The sequence below is a fragment of the Callorhinus ursinus genome, unplaced genomic scaffold (assembly GCF_003265705.2).
Source record: "Callorhinus ursinus isolate GAN/ISIS: 27379988/994484 unplaced genomic scaffold, GSC_fseal_2.0 scaffold60, whole genome shotgun sequence".
NCBI lineage: Eukaryota > Metazoa > Chordata > Mammalia > Carnivora > Otariidae > Callorhinus > Callorhinus ursinus.
This window is the reverse complement of record NW_027397122.1, coordinates 2,898,374-2,915,654: the sequence shown is the minus strand read 5'-3', so window position 1 is coordinate 2,915,654 and position 17,281 is coordinate 2,898,374.

Sequence of the window (17,281 nt, the reverse complement as noted above, 5' to 3'; positions counted from 1 at the left end):
GTCAAATATTCATTTTTACACTATGGTAAGTATTTCTGAATATATTTAGGAAATAAAAAAATTTGCACCTGAGAAATTTTTGTCAGAATCCAGGCTTTTATTTCCAATGTTTAGATTCTTCAAAAATATACTCCCTTTCTTAAGAAAGAAAGAAAAAAAAACCCAAAACAATATGTTATTCTTCCACATAAGGCCATGGGAAGATACCATAATCTTTATTATATTAAAGAATCATAAAATCAACAATTGGGAAATTAAATGAGAACCTTCACAACATACAGAAGTTAAGCAAAGAGAGTCATAAGTTAATTTTCTACATGGGCAGTATTGATAGGTTCTGGAATTTATTCCTGGTTTAGAGCATAAGAGCATACATGTATGCATCAATGATTGATGGTCCAGACAATAAAAGCACCAATAGACACATAGCCTTCAGAATTATGGCAGTTGAAAGTATGTAGTTATGGTTTCTTTCCGAAGATTTGATTGTAGAAAAAGAAAAGATCCAGGGAAAGTCTAATAGTCAGGGGAGGAGAGAGCCAAGTATGATGTCTGATAAGGGGATTAAGAAAAATATGAACATACTTAGAAGAACAAGACATTATGGAAGGCAAATTAGAGTTTAAAAGTTTTTAAAGTGAGAGAAAATGGTGTTAGAGCCAGTAAAATTAGGTGTCCCAAATAAATTGGATAAAATACTAAGATTTGAGTCCATAGGAATTAACAATGTAAACAGTTTTTTTTTTTAAGATCACATGGATTCTTTTGGCCAGTTGGCCCTCTTTGAAAAGTTAAGTTAGCAGGACTAATATCTTAGCAAATTAAAAATATAGAGGAAGAAACATCAAATATCTCCCTACCCTTTTAAGCTTTTGGCTGGGAATTCTGTAACAAAAAATATATTAATACAAGAAAAACACAGAAGTTCACTGGCATGCGTACCTCACATATACAAGGGAGACATCCAGAGAAAAATGAATAACTCATAGGTAGCATGGGATTCAGGCTTATAGAGTAACTTCAACAAAATGCAGTACATTTGTAGAGATGACAGGGCAAAGGAAATCAGTTCAAGGTTTCCAAAGGAGGTGAACTATGGGGAGGTAAATTTATGTGAAACAAATGGTGGATAAAGGCTAGTTAGTAAAGATTGTTATGTATATTCCTCAATTTAAATTTACTAAATATACTAAAATAACATAAATATTTTCATATTTCCATGGAAAGCATGCCGACCTAAGAAAATATATAATGAATGAAGCTTTTATTAATGTATGTCATTTGTTGAGTTATTAAAAATGTTTTAATAATATACCTTTATAAATACTCAACTCAGAATAGAAGTGATTTTATTGATTTTAAATTTAGACAACAAATAGCTCAATACTAGGCATGCTGTGATCCAAGTTAAAATGAAAACTGTAGGTGGTGGGGAGCGCCTGGGTGGCACAATCGGTTAAGCATCTGACTCTTGGTTGAGGCTCAGGTATTGACCTCAGGGTGGTGAGATGGATGTTCATGATGGGTTCTAGGCTCTGTGTGGAGTCTGCTTAAGTTTCTCTTTCTCCTTCTCCCTCTCCCCACTGTGCTCTATCTCTCAAATAAATAAATAATTAAATGTTTTTTCAAAAATGAAAACTGTAGGGTGCTGGAGATATAGACTTAATATCATTCAAATTAAATTTTTTTTTAATTTTTTTATTTACTTGAGAGATAGAGAGCACATACAAGAGGGGAAGGAGCTGAGGGTGAGCCCAGAGCCCAACATGGGGCTCCATCTCATGACCCTGAGATCATGACCCGAGCTGAAATCAAGAGTTGGACACTTAATTGACTGAGCCACCCAGGCGCCCTGGGACTTAGTAGTATTGATGGAACACTCACCGAGTGCTAGTTATTATGCTGGAATGGGGGGAAAATCAAAGACTAATATCCAATCTATTCATAATCCAAGAGACTGAGCATCTGGGAATGTTCATAGAAACATAAAAGGCAGGGTAGCTCTTCTAGAGAGAGGAGAAACCCTTATAAAATGGTTCACATAGACTTTCGTACACAAAATATGTTTTAAAGGAATAGTAAGTTTTCTTCACGGTGGGGAAGGGAATTACTAGTTTCAATATAGTTTATAATTTCAGGATTGTTTTTTAAAGATTTTATTTACTCATCTGACAGAGAGAGACACAGCGAGAGAGGGGACACAAGCAGGGGGAGCGGGAGAGGGAGAAGCAGTCTTCCTGTGGAGCAGGGAGCCCGATGTGGGGCTCGAATCCCAGGACCCTGGGATCATGACCCGAGCCGAAGGCAGACGCTTAAAGACTGAGCCACCCAGGTGCCCCAGGATTTTTTTTTTAAAGATTTTATTTATTTATTTGAGAGAGAGAGAATGAGAGATAGAGAGCACGAGAGGGAAGAGGGTCAGAGGGAGAAGCAGACTCCCCGCTGAGCAGGGAGCCCGATGTGGGGTTCGAATCCCAGGACCCTGGGATCATGACCTGAGCTGAAGGCAGTCGCTTAACCAACTTGAGCCACCCAGGTGCCCCAGGATTTTTTTTAATAAGCCCCAAACTTAGGGAAATATTTTTGCCAAGCCCTTTGACCATTTTACTGATGGTTGATACAGTATCTGCTAAGGTAAATATCTTCAAACACCATTTAACTGAAAAGGAAGGTTCACACTTAAACAATGGAGAAACCGCCATGAACTCAACATCTCCAACTAAAATGGAGAATGGAAAGCGCTAGAGGAAACAAAGTTTCCAAGTGATTCTATTTACAGGAAGTCTTCACAGGCTATTAACGTATCAGTCAATGTCACAATGTCTTTCCGGCACTGACCTGTGGGTCATTTTATTATCTGATTCCAAGAGTTGTAACTGTAGATGGTACTATTTGCTGAAAGGTACATGAGAGCAAATTACATTGTAGGGAATAAAGTCAAGATCTTACACTGAAATAAACACCAGTGCACCTGTTAAAAAATATCATCTAAAGTCAAATGGAGAGTTTAATATCACTACCGTGAAATGTTAAATCTGGTCAGACACAGATCCTAAATGAGGATTAAAAACTGGATAAAACATCACTGCAAATATGGCATAATTGCTATTATGGTAAGTGCAATTGCTGGGTCACTTATTCTTAGCAGATTGGATGCCTTACAACACATAACCCAGACATATATTTCCTGGGTAGAAAGAGCTGTTATGATTGATTATACTTTTATCATAGCCAGGATTTGAGGGGGATTGGGATTATTGAAATGTAGGGAAATGTGTTGGCTAGCACAAGAGTATCAGGAATTTAGTATATAAAAGGACGAAAAATGATGTAGAAACACAGACAAAAGGAAACCAGTAGCCATTTTTGATATATGAGGAATCATATTTATTCTATCCTACAACTTGGAAATTGGACTTCTGTGACCTGAAAAACAGCACCTAGCACTGATGAGGACATGCCTCCAAGACAAAGAACAAGAACATTTTATACCCTTAGACAATTCTCTAAATCCTTAGTTACCTGGACAGCAGAAGTCCTATCCGAACTGCCATGGCAGTAGCCAGTCCTGGATGCTTACTTCTGACTGCAGTCCAGCAAGTGACTGACCTGACACTTTTTATTTTCCTGTGAACCAACAGAGCAACTATAGCTTGCAACTGAACAGACATATGAACAGTTATCCAGGAATCATTTTGAATAGTGGCCTTCCAGTAAGGCATCCTCCTACACAAACTAAACAAACAAACAACCAAAACCAAAACCAAACCAAACCAAACCAAAACAAACAAACTAAACCATTTCCCAAAGCCAGAATCAGGGAATTCCATCTGCGTGACACGTTTTAGCAGAGCTTTTATCTCTGATTGCTGGGTCTAGGCTGAAGTGAAGTCATCAGATGGTAAGGGATGATACTGAGCAGCAGTACTGCGTGAGGTTTTTGAACATTCTGAACAACCGCTGTGCTGAGGCTCCTAACAGACAAACTCCTGGACTGTACGTATCTGCTCTTGCTCCTTCAAACTGATGGTGACAATGGTTGAATTATATAAGGTCAGAGTATATGTGGGTGAAAGTTTCAACACGAAGAAGAGAAAAACTAAAAGCCAGTGTCCTGGCTTATGATAAGCAAGACTGTGTCTTTTAGTGAAAGACAAGTTTTGACAGTTGGAGAAAAAAGAACAGCTCCAAGTTTCCAGGGACAGGACCGAACTGTAGTGAGGAGAGTACCTGCAGGTCTGGGAGACGGTGGTGAGCACTGATGGATATTTTTGGCTCTCCATCATAAAAATGTGTTACTCTTGGGGCGCCTGGGTGGCTCAGTCGTTAAGCGTCTGCCTTCGGCTCAGGTCATGGTCCCAGGGTCCTGGGATCGAGCCCCGCATCGGGCTCCCTGCTCCGCGGGAACCCTGCTTCTCCCTCTCCCACTCCCCCTGCTTGTGTTCCCTCTCTCGCTGTGTCTCTCTCTGTCAAATAAATAAATAAAATCTTAAAAAAAAAATGTGTTACTCTTAGCCTGTACTTCACATTGGGATCGCTGGGAAAGCTTTCATAAAATGGTACTGCTATCTAATTAGACAGCTTCTTGAAATTAAAAAAAAAAAAAAAAATCCCAAGGTAGTTCCACTGTGTAGACAGGACTGAGAGCTGCTGATGCAAAGTGACAAAAGTTTTTAAGAAGATTACCTCAAGATAAGAATGTCAATGCCACGGCCAAGTTTATATCAGTCACATGATTTTATTCAGATAACCCACTCCTGTTTGGTGGTGACATTTATTCCATCACTAAAGCTTGTCTGCTACCCTAGCAGTGATCGTCCATGAGCCAAGGGTTTGCTTCCTCCACTCTTTCCTGTGCCTTAATATTAAACTCTTTTAATTTGGTTGTCGTTAAATATATAAAAGACATATGCTGCTCCAAGTCAGTTTTTGAAAAACTTGATACATGCATTCAATTATGGTGTTTGTATAATAACCTGTTGGTATTTATTTCAAAATATCCTAAGCAAGCCCTCATGAAACACTGAATAGCAATAATAGCAGTGATTCAATGGACAAAATTGATAGGGTCTGATATAAATACCTAGATTTCTCATATTGTATTACCCTGCTAAGTTAGTTATCAAACATACTGAGAGAAAGTACTTGTATCTATTGATAAAGGTATATTTACCATGAAAAGGTATGAAGAGTGAAGTTGCCTAGAATGCCAAACGTTACGATGCTGATGGTAACTTCAGTATTTATGGCACGGGAAGCTATAGAAGGATGTCTGGGGTTTGCAGAAGTGAGATAAAAGGAAATGATAAAATTGTAGCTGGAAAAGCAAAATATGTGTGTTAACGTAAATACAGCACCCTGTGACCTCCACCTTCAGGCCCATTTTCTCCAAGCCGGTGGGTTCTGGGGCCAGAGACTTCTGGGTCTCTCATAGGAGAATAGAAAGGGATCTCTAGCTGCCACCATCTAAAGTATCAGGCGTTTGATTTAATCGCTGCTTCTATAAGGTAGAGCCTCCAACATCTTTTTAAATTACATTCTAGATACCTAAGGAATCAAAACAGATATTCTTTGCCCACTACAATTCTGATTGCCCCTGAGCCTCATACAGCTCATCTCCTTCCATGAAGTTTACTGTTGCATTTGGTGGCTGGTTTATCTACGCCTTATTTTTAAGGTGGTTATATGTCCCAAGACTGAGCACACACATTGTGTCAAAGTAACCAATTTGTGGCCATTATTAGGTGAATTCGACCAAGGGGAATAGGGATTAGGAAAGTAGAAAGGCTTTTTGTTTGTTTGTTTTTGTTTTTGTTTTTGTTTTTGTTTTTCAAATTAAGAAGCTATAGGCAACAATGAAAAAAAATAATATCTGTCAATTGTTGCTCCCTAACTGCAGTTATCTACTGAAGTGGGACTGTCTTCTGCCCTAGAATATCACTACTACTACATTCAAAGAAAAAACCTTCCCATGCGGGGTGCCTGGGTTGACTCAGTGGTTACGCATCTGCCTTCTGCTCGAGTCATGATCCCAGGGTCCTGGGATGGAGCCCCGCATCAGGCTCCCTGCTCCGCGGGGAGCCTGCTTCTCCCTCTTCCTCCGCTCCTTCCCCCTGCTTGTACTCTCTCTCTCTCTCTCTGAAATAAATAAACAAAATCTTAAAAAAAAAAAACTTCCCATGCAAAACTTAGCTAAGCTAAGCCTTTGACATTATCCATGTAGATCTTAATGATGAGTGAAATTTCCATTGTAATCTCTAACAAATACCTGTCTCTATGAGTCCTACTTTACATTCTCTGTTGCTTTAAGGGGAAAATTTTGGGATTGTATCAAACTAAAAAAGCTTCTTCATAGCAAAGGAAACTAGCAACAAAATGAGAAGGCAAACTACCAAAAAAGAGAAAATCATATATATCTGATGAGTTAACATCCAAAAATATATAAAGAATCCATACAACCCAATAGCAAAAAAATTCCAATTAAAATATGAGCGGAGAGGGCACCTGGGTGGCTGGGTTGGTTGAGCAACTGCCTTCGGCTCAGGTCATGATCCTGGAGTCCCGGGATCGAGTCCCACATAGGGCTCCTTGCTCAGCAGGGAGTCTGCTTCTCCCTCTGACCCTCTTCCCTCTCGTGCTCTCTCTCTCTCATTCTCTCTCTCTCAAATAAATAAATAAAATCTTAAAAAAAAACATTTAAAATATGAGCAGAGATTTTAAAATGTCTATTTTTACAAAGAATACACACAGATAACCAACAGACACACGAAAAAGTGTTCAACATCATGCAACATCTGGGAAATGCAAATCAAAATCACAATAAGATACTACCTCACACCCATTAGAATGACTATTATCAAAAAGATAAGAACTAACAAATGTTGGTAAGGATGTGGAGAAAAAGGACCCTCCTGTATTGTCTGTGAAAATGTAAATTGGTGCAGCCGCTCTGGAAAGTATGGAGGTTCCTCCAAAAAAAAAAAAAAAAAAAGAAAAAAAAAAAAAGAAAGAAAAGAAAATGGAACTACCATATGATCCTGTAAACCCACTTCTAGGTATCTAGCTGATGAAATTGCAAACACTAACTGGAAAAGATACACGAACCCCTATGTTCATTCCAGCATTATTTAAAGTAGCCAAGATATGGAAACAATCTAACTGCCCATTGATGGATGAATAGATAGAGAAAATATGATATATATCACATACATGTATAAAGGAATGTTATTCAGCCACAGAAACAAATGGAATCTTGCCATTTTTGGTAACATGGATGGACCTCAAGGGCATTATGCTAAGTGAAAGAATTCACAGAGTAAGAGAAATACCGTATGATCTCATGTATATGTATGTGGAATCTAAAAAAAACAAAAAACAAGCTCACAGATACAGAGACCAAATTGGTGATTGCCACAGGTGGGGTGAGGGATGGATAAACTGAGTGAAGGGGGTCAAAAGCTTCAAACTTTAAGTTATAAGAGAAATAAGTCATGGGGATGTAATGTACAGCATGACAATAGTAGTTAATAATATCATATTGCATATTGGAAAGTTGCTAAGTGAATAGATCTTAAAAGTCCTCATCATAAGAAAAAATATTCTGTAACAATGTGTGGTGATGGATATTAACTAAACTTATTGTGGTCATCATTTTGCAGCATATACAAATATGGAATCATTATGATGAACACTTGAAAGTAATATAATGTTGCATGCCAATTATACTTCAATAAAAAACTGCTATAGCAAGTTTTATTGAAATATTAATTAGGGATACCCATAATATACAAAGTGCTTGTTAGAAGATTACAAGAACATCTGAGTACACAACAGAGCAAAGGACATCAGCAAACAAGAGGGAGGGGGTGCAGTTAGTTGCTCAGTTGGTTAAGTATCCAACTCTTGATTTAGGTTTAGGTCATGATCTCGGGGTTGTGAGAGCAAGCCCTACATCCAGATGGAGTCTCTTAAAGTTTTCTTTCTCCTTCTCCCTCTGCTGTGCCTCTCCCCCTCTAAATAAAGGGAGAAACAATTATCTGCCTCTGTAACAACTACAGAAATGTGCTTATGAAGAATGAATAAGTATAAAAAGTGGTGCACAAAAGTTGTATATTCTATAATTTTATCTATGTAAAATATTTATGTATTACAGGAAAACAATAGAATAACATTTGACTGTTTAATATCAGGTAAATAAAAATCAAATTGTTAATTACATGAGATGGGGTTGAGGATTTCTTTTTAATTCTACATAAGAGAAGTTGGATTTTCAAAATGAACTACGTGGTGTACAATAACTTCTTTTTAAAGAGAAGAAGCTAAAATAAATTATAATCATTATATTTTGATAAAGATATTTTGAAAAGAATACTTTGGTCTTTCTTCAAAACCTGAAGGATGTGCATGAGGCCAAAGAAGCATGGAAGTAAAACCCTTGGAACACGTACATTTGCAATGTTTCTGTCCAGTGAAAATCCAAAGCACTAACTATTTATGCCCAAAATATGTGAGGATGAAGTTTCAACTTAAATATCTTAACTGTAAAAGCTTTGGGACATATATACACAAGAAGAAAAAATCTGGTCTACTGATTTTTAGATTTGTTTTTGGGCATTAGAAGATGTGAACAATTTCATCTGACTCTTCTTAATGAGATTTGCTCAATTCCTTTATAAATTACTGAAATTACAAATGGAGATTGGGTTAGATAGTCTTTTCTTATTGATGCTAATATTTCAGACTTAAAGTTTCAATTGCAATTGGTCAATTAAAAATTAACAAACGTACAAAATAATACAATGAAAGCAGGATTAATATATTCAGTAATACAGACATTGGCTGCAAGAGATAAAAATTAACATGACAAGGAAAAAAGCTAAAATATAAAATAAGATGTAAACATATCATTTATCACAGGAATCAAAATAAATTGTTTCAACTAGATGGACAAAAAAAAAAAAACAAACTCTCTTTGAATGTGTCAAATAACAAAATTCAACTCTGTTAAGCAACATAAGATTTCTATTGATATGGTCTCAAAATGCAAATTATTTCCAAATAAATACAACCCTACCAAAAGAGAGACATGAGTATACTATACATAGTATATATTGAAGTATAATTTAAGGTAAATAAAATAAAACAAATTTTGAGCTATTTTTTTTCAAATTTTGAACTTTTATTGAGGGAGAGTAAATATATCAACCTATCTCTCAATTTATGTATGTAAGTAAAATTAATAGAAAAGAAGGAATAAATCATGGGAATACAATATTAGAAAATATAGCCATTCCTTATCAGTCTATAAAAATATTACTAAAGATTTATTAAATTTTAAATTTATTAAGGATACCAATATGTATAAGTCTATGCATATGCACCTATAAAATATATATTTTATTTTATGCTCTCACAGCCTTAAAATCTTAAATAAATTCCCAAAACAGAAACAATACTGACCTTCTTATTTTCTAAAATGCACAGCTTTATTTATTTATTTATTTATTTATTTTTTAAAGATTTTATTTATTTATTTCAGAGAGAGAGAGAATGAGAGACAGAAAGCACGAGGGGGAAGGGGGTCAGAGGGAGAAGCAGACTCCCCGCCGAGCAGGGAGCCCGATGTGGGACTCGATCCCGGGACTCCAGGATCATGACCTGAGCCGAAGGCAGTCGCTTAACCAACTGAGCCACCCAGGCGCCCGCACAGCTTTATTTAACACTGATTTATCACTTATGTTCCAACTGTTCTTCTACACTTGGGGGTATAGTGCTATGTCACACAAAGTTCCTGCTCCTGGGGGCTCACATCTTAGTAAAAGTCATATGATTCTAAAAGTGGGCATACGTGAACCATATAAAATCAGGAAATGTTTAAGTGCTATGGGGAAGTTAAAATAGGGTGTTATGACCAAAAATGGCTACGTGGAGAATGAGGGGACTGATGGATGCTGGGTGGTGAGGGGAGGTCTCCCTGAGGAGCTGGCATTTGACTAGAGATGTATCAGGGTTCCAGGATTCCTGAAATATAAAAGCTAAATGAATATGTGTTAAATAAAGTTGTGCATTTTAGAAAATTCTAAGTCCTGTATTATTTTTGTTTTGGAAATTTAAGGTTTTAAGGCCATGAGAGCATAAAATAAAGTATATCCTTATTATGTACATGTTTTTTCTATTTTATTTCCTGATTTCATTATGTTATGTTAATCACCATACCTTACATCATTAGTTTTTGATGTAGTGTTCCATGATGCATTGTTTGCGCGTAACACCCAGTGCTCCACGCAGTACATGTTTATACATAGGGTGGCTACTGTTGAAGAGTGACAGAAAACACATTTAGGTGAGGGGATGGAGAAGTTGGGACTCTTGTGTACTATTGATGGGAATGTAAAAATGGTACAGCGCTGTGGAAAACAGTATGGCACTTTGTCGAAAACTTAAAAATAAAATTAGCATATATCCTAGAAAGTTCACTTCAGGGCATATTGAAAGTAGAGTCCCAAAGCCATATTTAGACACCCATTTCATTGCAGCATTATTCATAATAGCTATAATGTCAGAACGCCCAAGTGTCCACTAACAGATGAATGGATAAGCAAAGTGTGCGATATACATATGATAAATTATTATTAAGCCTTAAAGGGGAAGGGAATTTTAATAGATGCTACAACATGAGTGAGTTTTGAAGGCATAATGCTAAGTGAAATGAACAAGCCACAAAAGCCAAGCACTGTTTGATTCCACTTGTATGAGGTACGAAGAGTGGTCAAAATCAGAGACAGGAAGTAGAATGATGTTTGCCAGAGGCTGGGGGAAAGGGATCCAAGGAATTATTGTTTTGTGGATGGTAAGTTGCTGTTTTACAAGATGAAAAGAGTTCCGGGAGATGGATGGATGGTGGTGAGGATCACACTTTATGAATGTATTTAGTACCACCAAACTGTACACTTAAAAAGGGTCAATTCTGGGGGCGCCTGGGTGGCTCAGTCGTTGAGCGTCTGCCTTCGGCTCAGGTCATGATCCCAGGGTCCTGGGATCGAGCCCCGCATCGGGCTCCCTGCTCAGTGGGGAGCCTGCTTCTCCCTCTCCCACTCTCCCTGCTTGTGTTCCCTCTCTCACTGTCTCTCTCTCTCTCTGTCAAAATAAATAAATAAAATCTTAAAAAAAAAGGGTCAATTCTGTTTGTGTATTTTACCACAATAAAAGAAATGAAAAAAATGCATTAGAGCTTTTCTGAGTAGCACATTTTTATCCTTAAATACTTCCATAATTGTGAAGACAAAACGAAAATACGTACAATGAATGGTTTTAGAAGAAAAAAAATAAAACAAATTCATGAAAAATTGGGGGAAATATGCATGAAGAATATCTCTCTGCTGACCTGCCATTGTGTCTAGACACTAGTAGGGAAGAATATTTCTTTCACACCAGGAAACATCTTTGAAAAAACCAGCACTTTCAACTAATTCAGACCCATCCAAAGAATTCTAGTACAAAATGGCAGCTGGTTAGCAGCCTTTCATAAAACCTCTTCCATGTATTAAACATTTAATACCAATTATTTGTAGAAAACTTGAAATCCAATAAAGTCCTTTTGATCCCTTAAAAGAAAAAAAAAAAAAAAAACCTCTTCCAAATTCTAAGTAAAACAGACCATACAAAGGAGAAATTTGGAAAATAAAACACTAAAAAAATAGCTTGCCAGTCATCCTGCTAGCAGAACATTGACCCCATCTTTACTCTTAGGCAGATGGAGCAGAATGGAAAATAAACTACCCATTCTGCCCCCAATATAGCTGGCCTTCATCTCCTAAAACTATGGCCAATGCACAGAACAGCAATTTTTCTACCCCAGGACGGTGATGTGAGTACTCTGCCCACCACGTCCACCAACCTCCTCTGTACCGTCACTTTCTTCCCACGATGAAGTAATGCCCCCAACTCTTTAGAAAAGTGGTGTCAATTCCTATTTCTTGCTAGACTGTCTTACCCTCTGCCTAGCACATGGTGAACCCTTTTTTTAGCACTGTTCATACTACTTACCATACCCATATTTAACTTTATAGATTGATTCTAAAAATAAACAATACGGACATAATTACCAGGGCTTAATGTGGTTTATTACATAAACAAGCAGCATGCTCTGATCACCTTTTCTTTTTTCTAGCCCCCATGTTGTGACCCCTGTGACATTCAAATGATCCTGTTCTTGAATCCAATTTGAATAACCTGTCCTCCATCACCTGTATCATTTTGTAATATTCTCTGGGTTTATTAAAAGTTCAATTAGTTGAAACATTCAATTTCCCTCATTCCCAAGAGACTCTCCCTAGCCCTCTCCACAAGCCAGAGGTAATTGGAACACGTGGAGAAGTTAAAAATCTGTTCGTTCTGCCTTCACATTCTGTTTCTATTTTGAGAGAGTACCTTAGTCTTTAGTTTGGGCATCTTTTCTACAATATTTGGAAGCCTTTTCCAATCACCTTCTGCTGAACTGTGTGTCAGTGAGGAGCCCGACGTTAGAACGGGTCATGGTCCTTCTCCAGTGTTCTCCTTCTGGAAGCTCTGATGGTGTACTAAAACGTTACCCTTATGGAATTAGTTGGGATGCGCTCATTGTGCAGGACATTTGCTGTGTTTATGTCACCTGCAGCCTACTGGCCTCGACAGTGTTGATGTTTCCTTTGGGAAACATTCTCTTTATATGTATTCACAGTTTTATCTCTTTGTCTTTTGTTTTACTTTTTGTGAGATTTCTTCAATTCTATAGAATTAAAGTGACATAAATATATATATGTATATATATATATATACACACACGTACATATACAGAGAAAGAGAGAGTCATATATATAGGCATATATATAAAGTGATACATACATATATATGCACACACACAAACATACAGGTAAATATATATATTATATAATAAACTCCGATGGACTAGGCACATGAATCAACCCCCCCACCAAAACCCTCAATACCTCTTTTCTTTTTTCGTTTTTTAGCACACCCATCATTTGAAAACTCTCCTGCCTTTTGTTTTGGCAGAGTTGACCTCAGGTTACCCTGGGTTCTTGCCTTTTTGCAATAGTTATTACTGAACAAAATCTCTCTTTATTACCTTTCACCGGTATTTGGCTTCTGTTATCTTTGGCAGTGTAGATGTTTGATTTGGAGTACTAATGTCTCAATATCTGTCCTAAAACTCCCCAAAGAGTAGATTCAGTTTCTTTAGAGAAGCATCTTCTAATATTTTACCTAAGCAATAAGATCCCTGTCCTGAATCCATTCTGCTTTGGCTATGGAGGGGCCAGGGCCAGGCTTGACCCTTCTGTGCACAGAACTGAACTTCTGCTAACTCCCTGCTCATATTCTTGTGCCTCATTCTTGCACACATTTATAACATCTCCAAGTCCCAGGCCCTGTCTCTTCAAGCTACTTGCTCCCTTTCTTATCTGTAAGCATGGTTTCTGCTATGCAACCCCCTAACCTGAGCATACTTTGCCTGGCTTTACTAATCCCCTTGCCTCTCTCTGCTCTTTAGAATATTGTGGAAATCCTCCACCCATAGAAAGACTTAATCAATTATATTTGCTTGTAGGGATTATACCTTTTATAGTTGAATTATTATGTTAAAGAGGAGTGAAAACAAATGTGTGTGTGTGTGTGTGTGTGTTTATTGAACTAGAAAAATACTATGAATACTTCTTGTCTAATATAATGGGAGATTTTTCTAGGAAAATATGAACTACCAAAGATTTACCAAGATGAACTCTCACAAAAAATAAATTGTTAAGTATAGAAAATGATGATCATATATTTTTATAAATTCTCTTTAAAGAGTGGATAATACAGATAGTTTTATAGAAATGATGATTTTAATCTGTAGGAACCTAATAATTTCTTTTCTTTTTTTAAAAGATTTTATTTATTTATTTGAGAGAGAGAATGAGAGAGAGAGAGAGCATGAGAGGGAAGAGGGTCAGAGGGAGAAGCAGACTCCCCGCCGAGCAGGGAGCCCGATGTGGGACTCGATCCCGGGACTCCAGGATCATGACCTGAGCTGAAGGCAGTCGCTTAACCAACTGAGCCACCCAGGCGCCCCGGAACCTAATAATTTCAAGGGATATAAATTGATCTAGAGAATAAAATAATTGTGGATAATTTCCTACCATGTCAGTTCAAAGTTAGACTGGAAGGTTATCCTACTGAGATGTTAATTTTTGTCCCACCTATATGTTTGGATACTCTCATTCTGTAAGTAGTTGAACATTTTTTTGTTTGTTTGTTTCAAGGATATTTTCAGACTGAAAACAGAGTAGACAATAACTCCTATGTAACTTTTGAAACATTCAGCTTATTTCAATTGTGCGAAATGTCTTGGTAAGAAGGGAAACTGACTAGGGTCAGACCTGGGTGGCGCAGTTAGCCTCCAACTCTTGGTTTCTGCTCAGGTTGTGATTTTCTGCTCAGGTTGTGATCTCAGGGTCGTGAGACCGAGCCCTGCATTGGGCTCTGTGTTGAGCATGGCATCTGCTTGAGATTCTCTCTCCCCCTCTCTCTCTGCCCCTTCTGCTTGTGTGCTCCCTCATAAATAAATAAATAAATAAATAAATAAATAAATAAATAAATCCTTAAACAAAAACGTGGGAGGAACTGACCACAAAGGAAGGGCAATAAGAGAAGTGGGAGTGGAGAAACACAAAGAGGGAGAGACACAGGGAAAGGGGGAGGGACAGAAAGTGTCAGAGAGAGAGAGAGAGAGAGAGAGAACATTCCATATTCTGAAACTTGGCCTGAGACCGGGGTCAATGAATTCAGAGCCTGTGTGCCACTCTTTGGAAGAACTTAATGATCCCATTTTTGAAAACAAAACCTAATAATTCTATGAGCTGCCCATTGAAAATTACATTAAAACAAACTCTTAGGTAAATTAGTGAGAAAAATATAGAAACGTACAAATAAAAATAAACAAAACAGTGAGATTTTATAAGATAAGGAGGATTGACTGGCTTAGAATTGGAAACTTGTTTACTAAAATATTTCAAAACCCGGTTGAAGAGGTGAGTTTTCTAGCAAAGTGAAAACAGTCAAAAGTAAGCTCCAAGATACCAAATTGATCATAAAAGAAATAGAGAATGTTGTCAGGGAGAAAAATCAAGAGATCCACAGTATTTCACAGATGGACTAAAGCCATATGGCTCTAATGCTTTCTAACTTGCTCTGGAACATGGAAAGACAATGTCCAAGTTCTTGCTGTAAATTGTTGTCATGAAGAAAAAATGAATTTGATATGAAAGATTACATAAGCATGTACCTATAAAACCCCTGTAAAGTTTTAATTATGACCACAGATTAAAATTTCCAAATCAAGTCCAAGGACCTTAACAGATAATTCATCAAAGAAGATTTACAGATAACAAATAAGCATATGAAAAGATTTTTCCACATCATTTGTCATCAGGGAAATGCAAATTAGAACAAGGAGATACCATTGCACACCTATTAGAATGCTGAGATTCAAAACACTAGCAATGTCAATTGCTGGCGAGGATGTGGAGACACAGGAGCGCTCATTCACTGCTAGTGGCAATACAAAATAGTACAGTAACTGAGGAAGACCATTCAGCAGTTTATCATAAAACTATACATATGCAGACCCACAACCATGCTCCTTGGTACTTACCCAAAGGAGTTGAAACTTAGATCCATACAAACACTTGCACTCCAAATATTTACAGCTTTACTTATAATTAACAAAACTTGGAGGCTACCAAGATGTCCCTCAGTAGGTGGATGGATAAATGAACTGCAGGACATCCAGACAATGGAATATTATTCAGTGCAAAAATGAAAAAGAGCTATGAAGCCATTAAATAAAAATGGAGGAACTTTAAATGCATATTACTAAGTGGAAGAAAGCAATGATGGTAGGCTACATACTGTATGACTCCAACTCTATGACATTCTGGAAAAGGCAAAACTGTGGGGGTAGGGCGCCTGTGTGGCTCAGTTGGTTAAGCGACTGCCTTGGGCTCAGGTCATGATCCCGGACTCTCGGGATCGAGTCCCGCATCGGGCTCCCTGCTCGGCAGAGAGTCTGCTTCTCCCTTTGACCCTCTCCCCTCTCATGTTCTCTCTCTCTCTCTCTCTCTCTCTCTCTCATTCTCGCTCTCAAATAAATAAATAAATAAAATCTTAAAAAAACTGTGGGGGCAGTAAAAAGATCAGTGGTTGTTAAGGGCTGGGCAGAGGGGGAGAGATGAATGGATGGGGCACAAACAATATTTAGGGCGGTGAAACTACTCTGTGTAATATTATAATGAGGATATGGGTCATTATACATTTGTCCAAAAATGAAACATAAACTGAAATGTAAAATGAAACATAAACTATGGACTATGGTCAACCTTAGTGTAAACCATGGACTTTGGGTGATTTTAATGTGTTGATATTGTACATCAATTGTAACAAATGCCCCGGCTCTGCTGGGGAATGTCCATAATGGGGGAGGCTGTGCATGTGTGGAAGCCGGAGGTAGATAGCCAATTATTGTACCTTCTTCTTAATTTTTCTGTGAACCTTAAACTTAGAAAAAAAGTAAAGACCCAACATTTTAATTTTATTTTTTAAAAGATATTGTTTTTAAGTAATCTCTACACTCAAAGTGGGGCTCGAACTTACAACCCCGAGATCAAGAGTTGCACACTCCACTGACTGAGCCAGTCAGGTGCCCCAGGGCACCCAACATCTTAATTTTTAAAATTCAAGTAAAGGGGCGCCTGGTAGCTCAGTCGTTAAGCGCCTGCCTTCGGCTCAGCACATGATCCCAGGGTCCTGGGATCGAGCCACGCATCGGGCTCCCTGCTTGGCGGGAAGCCTGCTTCTCCCCCTGCTTGTGTTCCCTCTCTCGCTGTCTGTCTCTCTGTCAAATAAATAAATAAAATCTTAAAAAAAAATAAAATTCAAGTAAAATATTGGTAGACATAAATATGCAGTGTAATGGAAGAGTGACTTCCCAAGAATACATGGGAGTTGTACCCAGTAAAAAAAAGAATTAAAAAAAGAAGAGTAATGATATGATTTATTACAGGATGTTCAAAAAGAAAAAAAAGGGATCATCTTAAATGATGATAAGCTTTTGAGTAAAGTCAGTATCTAATCTTTAAAAACGCTTAATGAAAAAGAATAATACACTTATCTTCATAAACAGCTGCACGTTTACATGCAAAGTCTCATTTTTATTCTATTTAACATGACGCTAGTTTGGAGTACA